The sequence below is a fragment of the Plutella xylostella genome, chromosome 20 (assembly GCF_932276165.1).
Source record: "Plutella xylostella chromosome 20, ilPluXylo3.1, whole genome shotgun sequence".
Lineage (NCBI taxonomy): Eukaryota > Metazoa > Arthropoda > Insecta > Lepidoptera > Plutellidae > Plutella > Plutella xylostella.
In genome coordinates this window covers 3,738,881-3,758,270 of record NC_064000.1, presented here as the reverse complement: position 1 = coordinate 3,758,270, position 19,390 = coordinate 3,738,881, and the positions used below count along the sequence as shown (strand labels likewise).

The 19,390-nt window shown below is 38.7% G+C and overlaps 1 long non-coding RNA gene and 1 pseudogene across 1 annotated transcript; one reads left to right on the top strand and one right to left on the bottom strand.

Annotated features, from left to right (window-relative positions):
* Window positions 1-1,353: 1,353 nt before the first annotated feature.
* Window positions 1,354-7,846, bottom strand: LOC125490064 (annotated as a pseudogene).
* A 7,102-nt stretch (window positions 7,847-14,948) lies between these two features.
* LOC119692569 lies at window positions 14,949-17,486 on the top strand. Its single transcript, XR_007267488.1, has 3 exons — window positions 14,949-15,066; window positions 15,419-15,559; window positions 16,545-17,486. It is a non-coding gene; the product is annotated as an uncharacterized LOC119692569 (long non-coding RNA).
* Window positions 17,487-19,390: the final 1,904 nt, after the last annotated feature.

Below are 19,390 nucleotides of genomic sequence, written 5' to 3'. Positions count from 1 at the left end.
ATACATGAAATTTATAGTTTTATACCAGGATGTATTTTTTTTTGAATAATGTATCTTGTGACCGTTTTTATACATTAGTAATAAAATGCATAAATTTATAAAGAAAGCGACAATAATTTTTTTAAACTCAATATCATAAGTTCTTTGGCGCGTCCTTCACTTGATTTTATTTTTAGGTCAAGAAAAACTCACTTTTAAACGTAAAATAAGCTTATGATTTAATATGTTATGATTATAACAGATACTTATGGTAACTGTAAATTAGGTTTCTATTCACTCTTAGGTTTAGTTTTCAAAAATATAACGCATTCAATTTTGTCCGAGAAAAAAAACTAACTTCTTTGGCGTAACGATACCGTCTTCCTACTTTGCGTTTAAACGATCACCGGATATAATCACCATGCGTCCCTCACCGTTCAGTCCCCCACTATCTTTGATCAGGAGCTGAGGAGCGTAAGTTTACGGAGTATGACGAAAAATTTTTTTTTTTGTGCCATAACTTTTTTTGGTCAGGTGAGTGCCTAATTTCTTCGATTGTTACTTTCATGCTATTATTTGTTTTTGTTGCATACACATTTTTGTCCACGTATATCTATTCAAACAGTATGCACGTGTCAATAAGAGGTTCCAATTGTACATCAGCTTTCTGTTAAAATAAATTTTAAGTGATGATTTCTAATTTCGTTGGCAATAATTTCTTTGGATTTCTTTGGCATACTGCGCCAACGAAATTAGTTTTGATACAAATAAATTAGAATTGAGTATTAATCACGCTAACTTTATGCATTCAATGTATATTATGGTTAATTCTCTCATCATCATCATCAGCCAATAATCATCCACTGGACATAGGCCTCTCCCAAGGAGCGCCACAACACTCGGTTCTCGGCCTTCCTTATCCATCCACTACCGGCTACCCGCCTAAGGTCGGCTGTTCGTGGTCTCCACTCGAGAACTCGTCTACCCCAACGGTTATCGGTTCTTCGGCAGATATGACCAGCCTACTGCCATTTCTGGTTGCATATTTTGACAGCTATGTTGGTAACCTTAGTCCTCTGACGGATAACCTCATTTCTGATACGATCCATCAGAGAAACCCCAAGCATAACTAGAGATTTATGCTTGGGGTTTCTATGGAGAGCCATAGCACGCTGAGCTACTTTAAATCGGTGGACCAGTCCTACCGTCAGTGTCCACGTCTCAGCACCATACGTCATCACTAGCAGGACGCACTGTTTTAAGACTTTTGTCTTCAGGCTCTGAGGAATGGACGAGGAGAATATACGATATGTGACGAAGTTTCCCGAATGCAGCCCAACCCAGTCGGATGCGCCTTGCAGCCTCCTTGTCGAAGTTGCTTCTGCCTAGCCGAATAGTCTGCCCGAGGTAGACATATTCATGCACAACTTCGATTGTTGCCTCACCAACGACGACCGGCTCCGGTTTCATGTGAGCATTGTACATGACTTTCGTCTTGTCCAAGTTCATACCGAGGCCTACACGTCGGGAAGCAGCATTTAGGCCACTTAGCATCCAGCTAACTTCCTGCAGAGATTCTGCCATAATAACGATGTCGTCCGCGAAGCGGAGGTGACATGTACTCGCCATTTATACATATGCCATGTCCTTTCCAGTCCAACGTCTTAAAGATATCTTCCAATGCATTGGTGAACAGTTTCGGAGATATCACATCCCCCTGTCTCACTCCACGTTGCAGTTGGATAGTGGTCTTGTGGTCAGTCTAAGTAGCGGCATTGTACAGATACCTCAACACCTCGATATTGCGCCAGTCGATTTGGCATCTCTGCAAGGATTCCAAAACTGCTTAGGTCTCGATGTAGTCGAAGGCTTTTTCATAGTCCACAAAGGCTAGATACAGAGGCTGATTATACTCTTCGGTCTTCTGTATAATCTACCTTGCTGTGTGGATGTGGTCTATTGTACTAAAGCCTTTTTGAAACCCAGCCTGCTCCGGGTGCTGAAACTCGTCTAACTTTTGGGCAAGACCATTCGTGATAACCCTTGAGAACAGCTTGTATACATGGCTTAAAAGCGAGATCGGTCTATAGTTCTTCAGAAGGGTTTGGTCACCCTTCTGAAGAACTGTAGTTCTCTCAAGAAGCTGGTGTTGCCAGCTCCAATTTGGTGCAGTGTGGGACGAAGGGTCGACTTCACCAGACGTCTCCTCTCCAGCTTGACGTTTATTTATTTATTTATAAACGCTTTATTGTACACAAACAAACAATATACAAAACAGATTACAAATTTAAAACATATAGGACGTATACAAAGGCGGGCTTATTGCCAAAAAGCAATTTCTTCCAGCCAACCTACGACTGGGTGAAAGAGAAATAGAAAATTAAATCTTTTAACTAATTAAATTTGAAGTAGGTACAATTAACAAAAATAATAAAACCTAACTATTATTAAAGTAAACATGAAACAAAACTACAAATATAAATATAAATAATATCATAATAAATTATAAATATAAAATAGAACTGCATACATATATACTTTAAATTATATATTATATATATTATAAAATATATATTATAAAATATATATTATAAAATATATATATATACATATATTATTTTATCTGCCAACCTAACGATTCAAAATAGTGATTCTTCACATTTTTTTTAAAAGTTGCTAGCGATGGTGACTGTCGCACGCTCTCTGGCAAGGAGTTCCACAGACACGCTGCCTTCATAGCGAAAGAATCGCTATATGAGGCGGAATTATGAACAGGAATGCTCAACAATTTGTTTTCTACCGACCTCAATGCTCTACCCTGAGAATGAGAACACAAAAATGAGAACTTGCACTTCAGGTATTGGGGAGATGAGGGGTTATTTAAAACACTGTACAATATGTTGAGAATATGAGTATTCCGGCGAAGGCGAATTGGAAGCCACTGTAATTGAGCTCGATACTCAGAAATGTGATCATATTTGCGCAATCCGAAAATGAATCGGATGCACAAGTTCTGGAGACGTTCGAGTTTGCTGAGTAGCTCTTCAGTGAGGTCAAGATAGCTTACATCGGCGTAATCAAGAATAGGAAGCAGTAAGGACTGTGCCAACGTAACTTTAGTGTTCAGTGGTAGAAAGTACTGCAAGCGCTTAAGAGAATGGAAGGACGCGAACATTTTCTTGCTGACAGCATCTATTTGGGGAATCCAAGAAAGAGTGCAATCCATGATCACGCCAAGATTTTTTACCGTAGCTACGTAGGGTATGTCAGTCTGATCGTACCTGACTCTCATGGCAGCTGAAAAGTCAATTTTACGAAGCATTCGTGAGCTTCCGAGAACAATTGCTTGAGACTTCGAAGGATTGAGCAGTAGACCAAAAGACTTGACCCACTTAGAAATTATTTTCAAGTTTTCATTTATACAGCTAACGGCTGTGTTCAAACTCTCTGGTGGTACACCGGCATAGAGCTGAAGATCGTCTGCATATAGGTGGTAGTTAGAAGTAAGTTTGCTAGCCAGAATGTTGATGAACAGGGAAAAAAGTAAAGGAGAAAGGACGCCGCCTTGAGGGACGCCAGCCAGAACTGAACACCAAGAAGAACTCTCGGCATCAGTACGTACACACTGCTGACGCCCTTTGAGATAAGACTCGAACCAACTTATAACTGCCGGAGATACGTTAAGAGATTGAATAACACCAAGGAGTAACTCAAAGTCAACCGAATTGAATGCATTGCTGAAATCCAGCAACGCAAGGACAGTAACTTGCTGATTATCGATGTTGTGCCTGATGTCATCGGTGACTTTTATTAAAGCTGTGACTGTACTGTGGCCTGGACGAAAGCCGGATTGAAAAGAGTTCAGGAGTTGGTTGTTGGAGAGGTAGGAGGATAACTGTTCGAAGACTAGGCGCTCGAGAACTTTGGACAGAAAGGGTAGGATAGAGATGGGTCGGAACTGGGACAAGGACGAGGGATTAGGGACTTTTGGTAGTGGAAGAATGAAGGCCTTTTTCCAAAGGCTGGGAAAAGAACTACAAAGGAGAGAATAATTCATCAAATTGGTGATGTGCGGTAAAATGACGTCCAGAATTGAAACTATCATGTGGGCACTGATATCATCAATACCTACAGCTTTACTAGTAATATCAGAGATGCATCTCTTAACGTCACGGCCAGTAACAAGTTTGAAATTGAAAGAAGGGCAGTCAGGGATTGGCAAGGTAGAAAGATGATTAAGAGCTTCTGTTCTAATTTGATCATTTAGAACTAATGGAGGTGTAGAGAAATGCTTATTAAGAGCAGAGAGGTCAATGTCGAAGTTAGAATTTGCCTTAGACTTCCCTATGCCCAGTGTTTTAAAAAAATTCCACAACTGCGAATTATCGCAGTTTTCTATGGATGTATGGATGTATCGGCGTTTTGCGTCCCTACACACTCTATTGCATCGATTTCTCAACTCCTTGTACACTTTCAGGTTCTCTTCAGTTGGATGTTTCTTGTAGCGGTACTTGGCGTGATCTCGTTTCGTCATGAAGCCTTTGATCTTGTCCGTAAGCCACGGGGCAGGGAGCTGTTTGACACGGACAGGACGAAGGGGTGCATGTTTATTAAACAGGTTTGTGAGCAGAGAGTTAAACATAGTTACCCTCTCGTCAATATCGTCTATGTCGTTCAGCTGTGCCCAATCAATGGCTTTGGCATCCTCAAAAAGTCGCTGCATGTCCACTTTTTTAAAATTACGTTGGAGAATAGTACGCTTTTTAGGTTTGGGAGTGCGGACCTTGTAGGAGAGATAAAGAAGATCGTGGTATGAAAAACAATCAGCTGTGAACTGACCGTGTTTCATAACAAGATCTGGAGAAGAAACAATGATCAAATCTAGGAGAGTAGGTTCTGAGTTAGGCGGGTGGTGAGTGGCTTGAAGAGGTAAAATGTGAAGGTTTTTAGAAGTGACAATGGACTGCAAGGTATTAGAACGAGAGTTGTTTTTGAGAAGGCAAGTGTTGAAGTCACCCATGATGATGGTATTGTCGAATAAAGGGGAGAAATCTTCAAGAAGCTTCTCGAAGGAGGAAAAGTAATTTACAGTCATTGAAGGACTATAGCAAACTCCGAGGAGAATCCTGGTGTAGCCTAGACGCACTTCTATCAGAAGGTGTTCGGCTTTCTCAGAATACTCACTCGGAGATTTGCTGACGATGGTAAAGGGAATATGACTACGTAGATACATAGATAGCCACTCCACCTCCGCCTTTGTTAGTTCGGTCGTTCCGAATAAGCTGAAAACCTGGAAGAGGGTAAACGGATGAGTCAAGAGAAGGTTTTAGCCAGGATTCAGAAACAAGAATGGCATGAATATTATTATTATCAAAAGATGTAAGCATATCGGAGTAATGAGCCGGAATACTCTGAGCATTTATGTGAACTACATTCAGAGATTTCGGACAGTTCGAAAACGCATTGTTGAGATTCGAAAAGAGAGAAACGTAGGACAAGTCACAACTGCTTGCTGTGGCAATAGAGGAACAAGAGAGAAAAGAATCATCGTCATCATCACTATGGGCAGAATCATAAATACTCATATTAAAAATATATACTTAATAGATACAATACAATATACTACTATGTAACTAAATATACTACTCTAAAACTATTTGTTATACTAAAATATTTTACCTGCACTATTATTGCCAAAAACCAAAACCCTATAATATTTTGTATAAAGAACATAATATAAGTGTCAAATACTTATTCTGAGATTTTGTTACAAATTTTTAACGTTATCGTTACTAGATATAGTTCGTTACCGAACAAAATTACAGATTAACTACACTTGACAATTTGACATTGACACTTGAAAACAAACACAAAACAAAATTAAGAAATACGAAACTGAAGGTGGAATAATTTTAAAGAATAATTAATTACCTTCAATCTAAAGTTCGAAAAAAGAACACTGAAAAACTTGGTAATTAGGCACTGAAAAACACACATTAGCGCTTGTCCTTGGACACAGTGGCCTTACTTCGCGTCACGGGTGCCGCGGCCGAGGGAGCCGGCTTGCTGGGCTTAGACAAAGCCTTGTCACCGGGTGCCTTCGCGGCCGCCGTGGTCGTCGGAGCTGCTGCAGGATGCTTCCTGCACAGCTCGTCCAGCTGCGCCGCCGACACGATCTTGACGCGGCTGTCATCAGGGAGCTTTACATACACGGCCCCATTGGCCGTCCAGCACGCCCGGATGCCGAAGTGCTTGCGACTGCGGCTGTACAGCTCCTGCCTTGTCCTGGTCAAGAACTCCGAGACCACCACTGAGCTAGTCTTAAGGCACTTCTTCTTGGACCAAATGGTTGCCTTTGTGGACATACTGGCTAGTCTGACAAGAATGGGACGCGGTCGCTTGGAGTTTGGTGCACCCAATCTTATGCACTGCTGCATAGAAGACTCTTGGAAGTCAGCAATCCCCAGCTTAGCCACAGCAATGTTGGAGATTACACCAGGAAGGTGCTCATTGGGGTCTTCTGATATGCCAGAGAAGAGCAAGACCTTGCGTCGACTCTGAGAGTCTAGCTCGTCCACCTGCTGCATAAGGCCAACAACTTGGTCTTGGAGTAAGCGCAAGATGTCCATCACTGACTTTTTGAACGCCTCAAAGTCCTTAGTGAGGCTGTCGAGATCCTTCGTCTTCTCCGGGGTACTAGAAGCCTTCAGCCTCCGCTCGTAGTCCTCCATCCAGGACCCAAGCACCTTCTCTATGCCAATCTGTTTATTTAGGATGTCTTGTGCAGTGGCCATGATTGCTGTGTTTGTTTTTATTGTGTAAGGTTTGGCAGGTGAGTGCAGTTTGTTGCTACTGCATACAGTAATAGTACTACAGTTGTAGTTTAAATAAATAGCAGTCAGCTGTTGTTGCCAACAATTATTAGTCTACTTTATGTATATAATTATACCAAAAAACTGTATTGAGACTAAAAATTTGTATTTAAACAATAATTAATTAAAAGATCTAATTAATTTACTTGTTACTTTTTTTGCTGCTACCTCCCAAAAAAAAAAAAAAAAAAAAAAAAAAAAAAAAAAAAAAAAAAAAAAAACGAACGTTGATATTCAGAGTGCCTCGGAGAAGTCGGTGAGCACTCCCAGTTTTAAACCTATTGTTCACTGGGACATCTTTGAATATGTGCCGCTTGTCAGTCATAATGAAGTCTTTTTCGTTTTTCGTCCTACCATCGGGGCTTGCCCATGTCCACTTCCTCTGGGGCCGATTCTCAAAGAAAGAATTCATCAGAAAGAAAGCCCCTCCGTTTCGAGGAAGTCTACAAGCATTTGCCCTCTCTGGTTTCTGCTACCAAAGCCATGATGTCCTACCCTCGATTCGTCGCATTCTTGTACTCCCACTTTGGCGTTGAAGTCACCCATCACAACGGTGTATTGGGTCCTAGCAGTACACGTGATAGCCCTAGAGATATCCTCGTATACTGCTTCGAATTCTGTGTCAGAGTGTGCCGAGGTTGGTGCATATACCTGTACGACCTTCAGACCTTCAAGGAATACCTCTCGGTTAGTTTAAGTACTAGGTACGCTACCCGATTTGACACACTGCTGACCTCCACTACGTTGTTGACAAGGGTCTTGTTGACGAGGAATCCTACGCTACCTTGGGACAGTTGGTCGCCCTCCTGATGGTAGAAAATGTGGCCGGACTCCAGGGTCATCGTGTCCTCGTTCTCTTTACACTTTTTTATACCGGTGACGGTGCTGCCCATCAGCCTATGGGATTTAGTATAGCTGTTTTTGGATGGTTATACCGCCATCATCCGGTCGCCAGAGCCTCGTCTGTTATTTAGCAGAGTGCACCACGGGTAGGTGAGGTTGGCAATTGAGTCATTCGGATGTTTAGAACCCTTGCACCCTTACGTGATCAGGTAATTATGTTAAAAACAAATAAAGATATGCGTGATTTTTAGTTTTGTTGTGTATTTTTTGCAATCTACGTATAAAACTAATTTCTTTATAATAATTTCTAATTTCTATGTTCTTAAAACTAACTTCTTTGGGGCCTTTTATAATTTCTTTGGTGTGTTTTCTAATTTCATTGGTGCCAATCTAATTTCATTGGCCCAAAATTGTTTAAAATCGCTGTAACTTTGAATCGGCTCGATAGATTTCAGGGCCAATAAGAGATAACTAAAGAGGTCTAAAGCCTCTACAATATGTGGGGTATAATATTCAAACAACAGTAAAAAAAAAATGCGCCAAAGAAATTATGCTTTTTGAGCGGTTTTTGGAGAATCACCCATTATCTTGATTATTCTGTGAATCGCAATCGGTACAACAAAGCTTGGCACTAAGTTAGCCGACACCATGAATGATTTCATAGACTACCTTTTCTAAAATCCCACGGGAACGCCCTTCCAAGGCCCAACAAATCCCACGGAGCATCCGTAGTTTAAATTCATTATTTGCGAAATCGTTAATGTTTCGGCATTGATGGAACATTACATTCAACCCCTTATATTTTTGTAGTATCGAAAGTATATTATAATTGAGATATGGAAAAAATATACACAATAATGTACACCACCCTTTATTTTCCAAAATATCAAATTCATTGAATTTAAACGATGAAAAAATTGTAAAAGGAAATTCCGATTATCACCTCAATATGACTGTTTGTGTGTGTGTGTAAAGTGACTCAGATGATTAGCCAACAAGATCCCCAGAAATTATCAAAAATCATCGACCATCCCTATTATTATTTATTATTTACACAACTATTGATCGAATACTTAGTAGATTATTCATGCTCCAATAAACCGGGAACAAGGGGATACCCTGTCGATCAGAAGGATCCAATGCTAAATGAGAAACCACAGAACCTTAAATTTATTTTTAAGAATTTTGTAGCATCTTTAACACGCCCTCTTAGAGCACGAACTCTCCCACGCCCTATGTTTTCGACGATGCATCATCAATAGAAATTAATAAAGTTCAAGTCTCATTCTAACAATCCCCAGGAACAATGTCCACCAATCTCCGAGCTTGATGTAGAGTGTAGAAATATCAAGTATCACTTTACCAAAACTAGAAAGAGAATTATTATTGTGAACCATTATTGCATTCATGTTTACAACTGATTCACAACTTTTCAATCCCCCTCCAATCCAGCAAAATGACAAAAGTAAGTACATGTTGAGTATAGAATATATTTGCCGCCAGGCAAAGAGCTCGAACGGAAAGTAGGGTACCTGGACTTACCACATCCGTCCACACTTACCTCTACCAACTACGAGTTCTTTGAAAACACCAACCCGTTGCATACCGGTTCCCAAATCTTCACGGATGGAAGCAAGATAGAGGGAAAAGTCGGCGCCGCCCTAAGTTGGTGGGAGGATGGAAAAGAAAAACTGTCCGAGACTTTTGGTCTCCACCCGTCGTGCACGGTCTTCCAATCGGAACTTTATGCCCTTCACAGGGCAACAAGACTGGTGAGCTCTAGTACGGATAACAAAGTGAACATCTTGAGCGACTCGAGATCATCACTCGATCTGCTCCGAAATCCGAAACTGAGCCACCCCCTGGCAAGAAGCATAAAGGAAAACATTGCGAGGGTCGTGTGCGAGGGCAGGGAGATAAAAATGTTCTGGCTGAGGGCACACATTGGAACTGCCGGGAACGAAAGAGCCGATGAGCTCGCCAAAACGGCAGCTCTACAAAGCACCTCCCACGACTATGACAAAGTCCCCCTGTCCTATGTCAGGAAAAAGATCAGAGAGGAATCGGTCCGGAAATGGCAAGACCGATATGCGACATCCAGTACAGGAGCAGTCACGCGTAAATTCTTACCGGATGTCAACCAAGCTTACCGGATTACGCGAAGTGCCAAACTGACCCCTGCTCACGTACAAATGCTGACTGGACATGGGGGGATGGGAGAGTATTTGTACAGATTTAAACTCAAAGAAAGCCCAGAATGTGAATGCGACCCCAACATCATTGAATCGGTCTGGCATATAATTCTCGACTGCCCCCGTTTCCTTGCTGCAAGACAAGATCTGGAGACATTGATAGACAGGAATTTGGTGGAGTCAGAATTAAAAGATATTCTGGCAGACACCAAGCATAGACCTCATTTTCTATCTTATTCAGATCGTGTCTTCAGAGTAGCAGCCAGGAGAAACAGCACCATACCCCGCCCCGACCCGCAATCAATACCAGTATATCAAGCCTCAGTCACAACCATCACAGCACCACCACAAGCAACTCCTAAAGAAACAGCAACACATCAGCTGTTGGATTGTGGAGAAAAAGGAGAAGCTAGACTAAGACTCCGAAGCGTGGCTCTGTTCATGGACGGAAGCAGTGAAAGACTCGGCATCAGCTTCTGTATCTCAGGGGCGCGAAAGAGCGTGGCCATATCACCCGGCCTAGCCTCTCTCCTAAATGGGAGCACATCGAAGGCTACCATGAAGCGTAAAGCCTACGACGCATTGCCAGTAACCCTAGTGGGAAATCAGCCCTGCAGACTAGTGCGATGGCGTAACAAGACCATCGCACTATTCGAGTGGGCCGACGACACCCCGTTCGTTCAGGCATGCTCATGGCTCAGTAAGCTTGGAGAGATAGCGCTACACAGTAACGTCCCCAGGATAATAAGCGTAGACGCAATGGTGATCGAGTATAGGAAAGGCGAAATTGTTGACCAGCTGGGTTGCCTAAAAGCCTCAAAACATCATGAAATAGTGGTGTACGAGGACAGAGGCGAAGATCTAAGCTTTCTCAAAGGTCATATACTTGCGAGGGGCATTGACAACTGCCACCAACAAGCCGAATACTTGGTCACCGGATCTGAACGCCTACAGGAGAGGATGACCGCTGGGGCTGTCGCCGCTTCAGAACAACGGAACATGGAAAGGAGGATGCACAATTTAACATCGCAAGGGCGTGTCCAAGGGTTCCTCCAGGCTTTTAAAGCAGCTGCCTCAAGCCTTATAGGAAAACCACAGAGGACACCCGAGAGGCGCCAAATCTCCAGAGAACCTAAAACTGGAAAAAGGCTTGCCCAGAGGAAAATTACTCGAGCGGATATGGGCCAGGTGGTCCCACCGAAGCTGAAAACAGCTACCACCTCAAACGACCATCTAGAGAATGCCGCCATCGAATTTATGGCAATTACAACCGCCACAAAGCAGGTAAATCTCTTGTCCTGCAAAACGATCATGCAAACCTACAGGCAAGAGAACGAAAGCCGGCTAAAAGTTTTACTCGAGGAGGCCGAAGCCTGCATATACGATAACAGTAGTTGCCAAGTCCTCAGAGGCAAAATGACTGGAGCGTATATGGCGGCTTATAGCGAGGAATGCGGATTCGTGCCCTGGGAACGCAACATCCCGAAACTCACTCTCCCACACAACAACCAAATGGTGGTCGTAGCTCAGTGTACCAGGATTATGCTAGAGGACAAAATCCTAGCAAAAGCGGAAACCATTAACGCTACCTGGAATAGCTGGACGATGCCCACCATCGCTTGGGTGAACGGGGTACCTGGATGTGGGAAGACAACCTGGGTGGTAAATAACTTCGATGTGAGCAAAGACACCATTATCACCACGACAACTGAGGCGGCCGTCGATATACGAAACAGGCTAGCGCATAGGATCGGGGACATGGTTAGAACTAGGGTACGTACGATGGCATCAGTCCTAGTAAACGGCTTTAGAGAACATGTCGGATGCCAACGCCTGATAATTGACGAGGCCCTGATGAACCATTTCGGGGCAATCGTAATTGCCGCCCGCCTGTCCCGTGCCAGTGATATTGCTCTAATCGGAGACATCAACCAGCTACCGTACATAGACAGAGAGAACCTATTCGAACTAAGGTACAGTCGCCCAACACTGGTAGCAAACATCACCCAGGAGCTGTTGTGCTCATACAGAAACCCCATGGATGTTGCATACGCCCTAAGAGAAGTATACTCAGGCATATACGCAGCCACAACGCGTATCCAATCCCTGCAGCTGAAAAGGTTTACAGACGCAGCAATTCCAAAATCCCAAACCAACACTCTATTCCTGACGCATACACAGGAAGAAAAAGAGACCCTGACCAGCCAAGGGTTTGGAGAAGGAACGGGATCACGCGTCTTAACCATACACGAAGCACAGGGATTGACGTACGAATCCGTCATTATCATAAAAACAAAAGATAAAATAAAGTTGCACGATAGCATACCTCACGCAGTAGTGGCGCTGTCGAGGCACACCTCCGCCTGCACCTACTATGCGGATGACACCGAGGACGCTATCGGCAACCTCGCTAAAACGGCAATAACAGCACCGAAGAAACGGATCCTCGAGTACAACCTAAAGATGGCAATAAAAAATCGGGACAAAGAGGTCGTTGCCCAGCAATCAAGGCTTTTGGCAACGCAAAATGGAGCGGAATAGGAGAATTTTGATTTTAATTTTATATTGACGGCCAAACCGTATTGCATGTATTTTATAGTTTTGTTATGTATAGTATATAGCATGTATTGTATAGTTTTGATATGTAGGTATTGTATAGTATATCATGAATTAATATTATCTGTATAAGAACTAACCAATAAAATTAAGATAGTTTTAAGAACACTGTCACACATTAACACCAGGCAAAACAACAGCGATGACAAAAGGAGTGTGTGGCCACTGACAGGCGTCTGTTAGGTTCTCTGAAGACAGCTGACACTGGCCCTACCCTTCAAATGTTTGTTGCCATTATAATTGTAAGTGTGACTGTGTGAAACAAAGAAAAAAAAAAAAAAAAAACAAGAAATGCACAACTGGGGGTTTTTAGTCGGTTAAAGGCCGACACTACCTGGGTCCCCTTCCCAGGTGTCTGTGTAGATTTTCCGCCAGGAGTGCAAAAAAAAAAAATAATTATTAATAATATATAGGTATATATATATAAAAGATAAAATATATATATTATAAGCTTCCACATTGAGTAGTGAGTAGTTAAAAGATGAAGACAAAAAACAACCAAACTCTCACAATATATTGATCTCTCAAAAAGGCACGGACATAAAGTCTGTGGAGTGATAATAAAATCTTTAAAAAAAAAAAAAAAAAAAGAGTATAGAATATTATGAAGATACTGTACATACAACAGTATAATTTGACTATGCTGTCCTAACCTAACACCAAAATCTTCATAAATATTCTCTTTTGTATAGTGTTGTGTGATTAAGGTGAAATCGGAATCTTTCCTTCAGTGCAGGAGAACAGCCATGATATTTTACTAAAGCCACTATCACTTAACTATATGTTTGTAGGTATTATTTTTTTCCAATACTTAAATTCTTAGATATTCAATTCACCACAACTCTCATCCTCTTTCTCTGATTCACGCCACTCTAATAAACATCAAGGCCTTCTTCCTCCCCACTGATTAAATCAATAAAATATAATGTATCTAATTATTTATTTTATTTTAATCTTCAACCCCCAGCTCAAACTTAAAACTTACCTGCCTAAATTCTAAAGAAAATACATCTAGTTTATTTACACTTCGAACAGAATGTGTTTTTAGTGTAAAGTGTATTTGTTTTCCGTCATGATCAACTTTTGGTATGTAGGTATTTTTCTAAAGCAAATTGTTTCAAAGTAATTGTCTTTTTTTGTGTAAAGTGTAGTGTGTCGTGTGGAGTCTGTAAAAGGTACTTTGTAAAAACATCTATAGCCTGTATAGACGTCTCATGTGTTAATGCGTGCATAGCTAACTTCAATAATAAATCGACTAAAGCGTTTGTACCACGTTTGTGCCCGAGTAGAACCGCCTTTCTTCGCCAATTTACTACAAAAGCAAGACTAAGAGTGTATGGTGTGTAAATTACTTGAACCAATTTGCACACTACTAACTGACGGTCCGATATTATACCCATATTACAGGCTCTGCCTTATTTAGGGTCGGATGGTCGTGTGTGAGATGTCCCCACATATTATTAAGTTAGTAGTTTTAAAATAAAGTTAACAATTTTTATAAAAATCTTTTTTTTTCTTTTAAGATTTTACTCAGTAATTTTATTTTTTTATTTTTTTTAAATACTTATTATATAAGTAGCAATAATTCTTGTATCTACACTAGTTGATCATTTGGAAAATATTTGTGAAATAAAGGTAACTTTTGGAATAAGTTTATTAATAAGCTAGGTAAGGCAATACTTAATCAAATTTACAAAAAACAAATACCAAAGTTTCCCTTATAAATGTGTGTGTGTGTGTCTAAACGAAGTATCAATAAACCCTTCATTTTCCAGTTGTATTTGTCATGATTATAAATCGCATTCAAACTCAAATAATTAAAACTTCATTCTTCATCATCCTTTAATCAACTATATAAGACCCGGGTACCTTTAACATTATTATCATTCAGACTTTAAAATGACCTTTAAAGTACTTTTCTTCCTTCCACATTCTTTGCTCTTTCAGTTTTTCGAAACATTATAATCACGACATAATCCCCGGGAAATGGCTATGTAAAAACCCTACCCTTGTTTTCTCAATAAAAGAAAATTATATCAGACCAATTTTACCAAAATTTAAAAGTACCTACTCGCATTTAACAGACAAATCCACCCCAATATTCCATCGATACCAAAACATCAAAATACCGCCATCTAGTTTTTTTTCACAACCTAATACACTATTTATTTAATTAAATATGTCTAACTAACTACTACTTCTACTTCAACTATTTTCCTACCCTCCGTAACTACCTAAGTCGAAAATAATGTTACTAGGTAACTAAAAATATTTCTGAGATATATCTCATCTCTCCCTCACAACCCCTATTTGAAAAACACGGTCTCCATATCCTTTATTCTTTCCTATTCTAGGCTGTTTGTGTAAATGTGCCTTACCTGTCTAACTGTCAAACTAAACTGTCAATGTCAACCTGACATAACCTTAACCTTTTCTTTTTTTTACCGGCACTAAACAAAACAAAAGCATGCTTCGTTGTGTTCAACAACATCGATCGCACGAAGAAATCTAAAGTTTACCCGATTAAACTTACGAAACTCTAATATAATGAGTGAATCTTACAGGTAAGTGTCATTATTCTTTCAAATACCCTGTATGCATGCTACTAAACTAAGTCCTCATGCCCAAATTATCGTGATTCAAAATAAACAACCTCTGAATTGTTAGTTATTTATACATACAATAGCTCTGTTTTACGGATCTTGTGTTTATAATAGACCTATTGTTATAAAAATCTAACTCAATTAAATATCTCCCATACAGTTTTTAATTGATACTGACAAGACTAACCAACATATTTTAACTTATTGTCAACCCCTCACCTTTTAAATAAGTACCTAATCATTTGGTCTCCAACTCCTATATTTACATAATTTTATTTGAATTATACCTATATCATTATTTGTTTTATTTCAGGACCAAACATAACAATGCAAAACCAACAACACTCCTTGTTTGGACTAAACCCCATGACAAACCACTGATCAAACCATCCACTGTGACAAAACATTCACAATGCCTCACTACTTATAGACCAAAGTTAACTTTCTGCGATAAGTAAGTACCTATTTTAAGAATTCACCGTTCCCTTTCTGCAGAACAAATAGCCAAATACTCTAAATCCAGGCCAAATAAAAATGTGCTTCCAACAGTAAAACTTAGAACCCGATTCGCTGGTCAAAACTATGTAGCCTTAAGCACGCGCCTCTACAATAAAATAAATAGGAAACTATCCATCTACTGCCTAAATAGGAATGAGTGCAAAACTGCCGTTACAGCCTTTCTGCTTAAGCTTAATTACAGTGACACAGAATGCTTGCTCGAAACCCTATTGTAAACGCAGTAGTGTTCCCTTTCACAGTATTTATGTAAATTTTTAGACTGTATACAACATAATAGCAACTTTTTTTTCTTTCTAAATCACTTTCCCATGGCATAATTTGTTAAACTTTAAATTTATTTCATAAATATAATCTAAAATACTTTCTTAATTATCATGTACTGAACAATTTAAAATCAATGTTTTAATGTATAAAGCAACTGGCCACAAATAATGCCTAATTTAAGTATATATTTAACTTCTAAAATACAGGTTTTTACCTAGTTTAGGAGTTATAAAAATACATAATAAACTACTGCATTATTTGTTACCACCAAAAACTCGAAAACAGATATTTTTTTTTTGTATAAGTCTAAAGTTAAGTTAATTTTAGGCCATATTAATATTAAGTTACTTTTTGTGTGTTTTTTTTTTTGGTCAAATAAAACATTCTATTCTATTCTACCTATTTCTTTTCTACATATTGTAATACATTTTTTATTTATACTTCCTGTACTTAGATTTTGTTAGACTGTTATGAAAATCATACCCCTGTAGATCCAATATTGATTACCTATCATAAAACCATTCCCTAAATGTATTATCCTATTAGTCTACTTAATTAATATTGAACTAAATAGTCTTTTCATGAATCAATTACTATAATTATGTAAATCCTCATAATACCTAGCTTTTTTAATTAAATTCTATTCTTCTTTTCAGGATATGACATACTTTTTGAATGCTGATGATGATGATGATGTTCTATATTTGACAACTAAACTCTGAGACTATACATATACTATGAAGTAAACATCCTGAGTCAGGTGAAGAAGCGGATTGCAATGGCACTCAAAATAAGAACAACTAAACTACCCACATAATTCTTAACTTACAAAAAATATATTGACACTAAATGAGGTCCTAGCCTACTTCACCTGGTCTAACACTTAATCAACAACAGTAACTTGCTCTACATTAATTGTTTTCTAAATTTATTGTTATCTCTGACCGCTACGCTTTCATCACTATTTTTTTCAAATGATATTATTGTTATATTTTCTTTTCTTTATTAACTGTAACTCATACTTGTATTTGTTTAGGGAAATGTCTGATAACATCTGCTACTAATTGGCTCCCTGGAATCTGATAATTAGACATTTGGACTTTTCTGGTTACTCTAAGTTAGGATGTTAGCATAGATGGTGTTACAGTTCTATCCCAACTCCTATGATCAATGTTGTATAATATATCTACTCTTTCAAACATTCAAGTATAATAATTTAAGAGGCTAGTTTTTAAGCACCTAGTCGATGACAAGCAAAGATCCAATCCAGAAGTACAATCAACCACATCAACAAACCAAAGAACCCGCACAACAAAACTCATACAACCAATACCAAACTGAACCAACCCAACCAAAAGGATGATTAATAATTATAGACTAGTTGCTATAACTACCGATCCCCCCCCAACCAGGCCAGTCCAATCCAGCACCAATCATACAAGCCCCGCCACGCAAACTCCTCGATCCACCAATGCAGCCGACCGCACCTCCAGACCAAAATCCCCACCCCTCATCTACCTGGGCCAGAATTTCTATATCTATTCTAATCATTTCAGGTTGTTCATAAGGACTAAAATTCGCCGCGTTTTCGTTACATTTGTTTTTTTTTTTTATTTAATATATTTTTTTTATTTTAATAAATGTTTTACTGCTTTTACCTAAAATAAAACCATATCATTATTTTACCTACAACCCCTATGCACTTATAATTCCCTAATCAGCTACATAATCAGAGAGACCGTTCATAGTCATTCAGAGCAACACTAATATGACCTACCTACAGATAAATCATCAGTCTTTATACAACTATGTTTTATGTTATTCTCTTTAAAGGTAAGTACCTACCTATTAAATTTTATAGATAATGTCCTGAACAAGAATCTATTATATTATACAACCCCTGTTGATGATGATGATTATATTCTCTAACTCCACTACAAGCATTGTCTTATACAACCCCTAATCTTTTGTAATTCTTTAATGAGCTACATAACATTACTACAACCCCTACTTATTAAGTAAATTTTAATAAATGAATTATTTCCATTATGCATTCCCTCATCCTAACTTTTTCAACTACCTACCTACCTATCTTCACAAATGCTTCCCTATTACATTCCGTTCCAATACAAAACCTAGCCTCTTGCGCTTCCTATTAAATTTCTTTCGTTTATAAGTTCGATACTTGTACTACGTAAATTAATGTATAAACTTAAGATATACTTAAATTAATTTCAATTACAGATTCAAGTGTCAAGACAAACCTATCTGGTTTAATGGCACTTTTATATAGCTAATCAATAAATGTATTTTATTATAAATAAATAAATAAATAAAATAAATAAATAAATACATTAAAAAAAAATCACTCCACGGCAACAAATTGTGATTATATCAAGGATATAATCACTTTCCTACCCTTAGTATGTAACAAATCATTACGAACAAAACGCAAGAGACTTATTATAACGTAAACATGTTGAGAGTATAAGTAAAGTGAGAAATTATAACTTGCAGTGATTTTGTGAATGTAAAATAATGCAGACTGCTAAATATTATACTAGTCTGTGACGCAATAAAAGTTACTCTGTTAAAAAAAATAACCTCTTGTCTTTGTATTGTTTGTGGTGCAATACTGCATAAAGTTTTTCCAACAAAAAAACAAACTTTTGAAACTTTCTTCAAGTTTCTTCTAGCCATAACATTAAAAGAAAAGCCTTTATGTGAAACCTGCCATATTAAGTAAATATTTACTTACTAATCGCAAAGGCAAACAACAAAACTAAATGTTTTTTCGAGACAAACGTAAGTTACCAAATATACTATGAAAAGAGTGTTCAATATTGTGATTTGTTTGTAAATAAGTACTATCCTAATCAAATTTACTTGTAAAATTTCAGATAAAAGAACAGAAAACTAGCTGCCTGACACCAAGAGATGAAGCAAAATCTAATATCCTGGTCACGGCACCAAATTGTAACGTTTCGCCCTACCGCCGGCTACCTAACGTATTTACTAAGAAGATATTTGAAAACACAAAACAAAACTAACCTGAGTGAAATAAGAGTGAAACAAATACTGCTTTAGATTGGCCATGAAACATCCAGGGAAACCCTACGTTGTGTTGTAACTCAATAAACGAAAGAATAGTGAATTAAATAAAACTATGACCTAGAACTGATTACATACTTCCTACCTGTCTATAATTATTGACCTATATACTACAACTTTAATGTATAACTTTTATTTGTATGATAACTACATATTTACAGGTAAGTACATATAGATAATAATATAGGTAATAATGTTTTTTGGTGTTGGTTAATAAGGGAAGCCCCTCCATACGCTTTGTAGGCCTTGATCACTACACCCGATTGAATCAATATATAAGACTCTAAAATAGATAAATAATAGCAAATATTCAATCGGAGCCCTCGTGGAACACAACCATTGACTTGGACATTCCTCCGACCAACTTATTAATCACTTCCCTTGCTCCTAA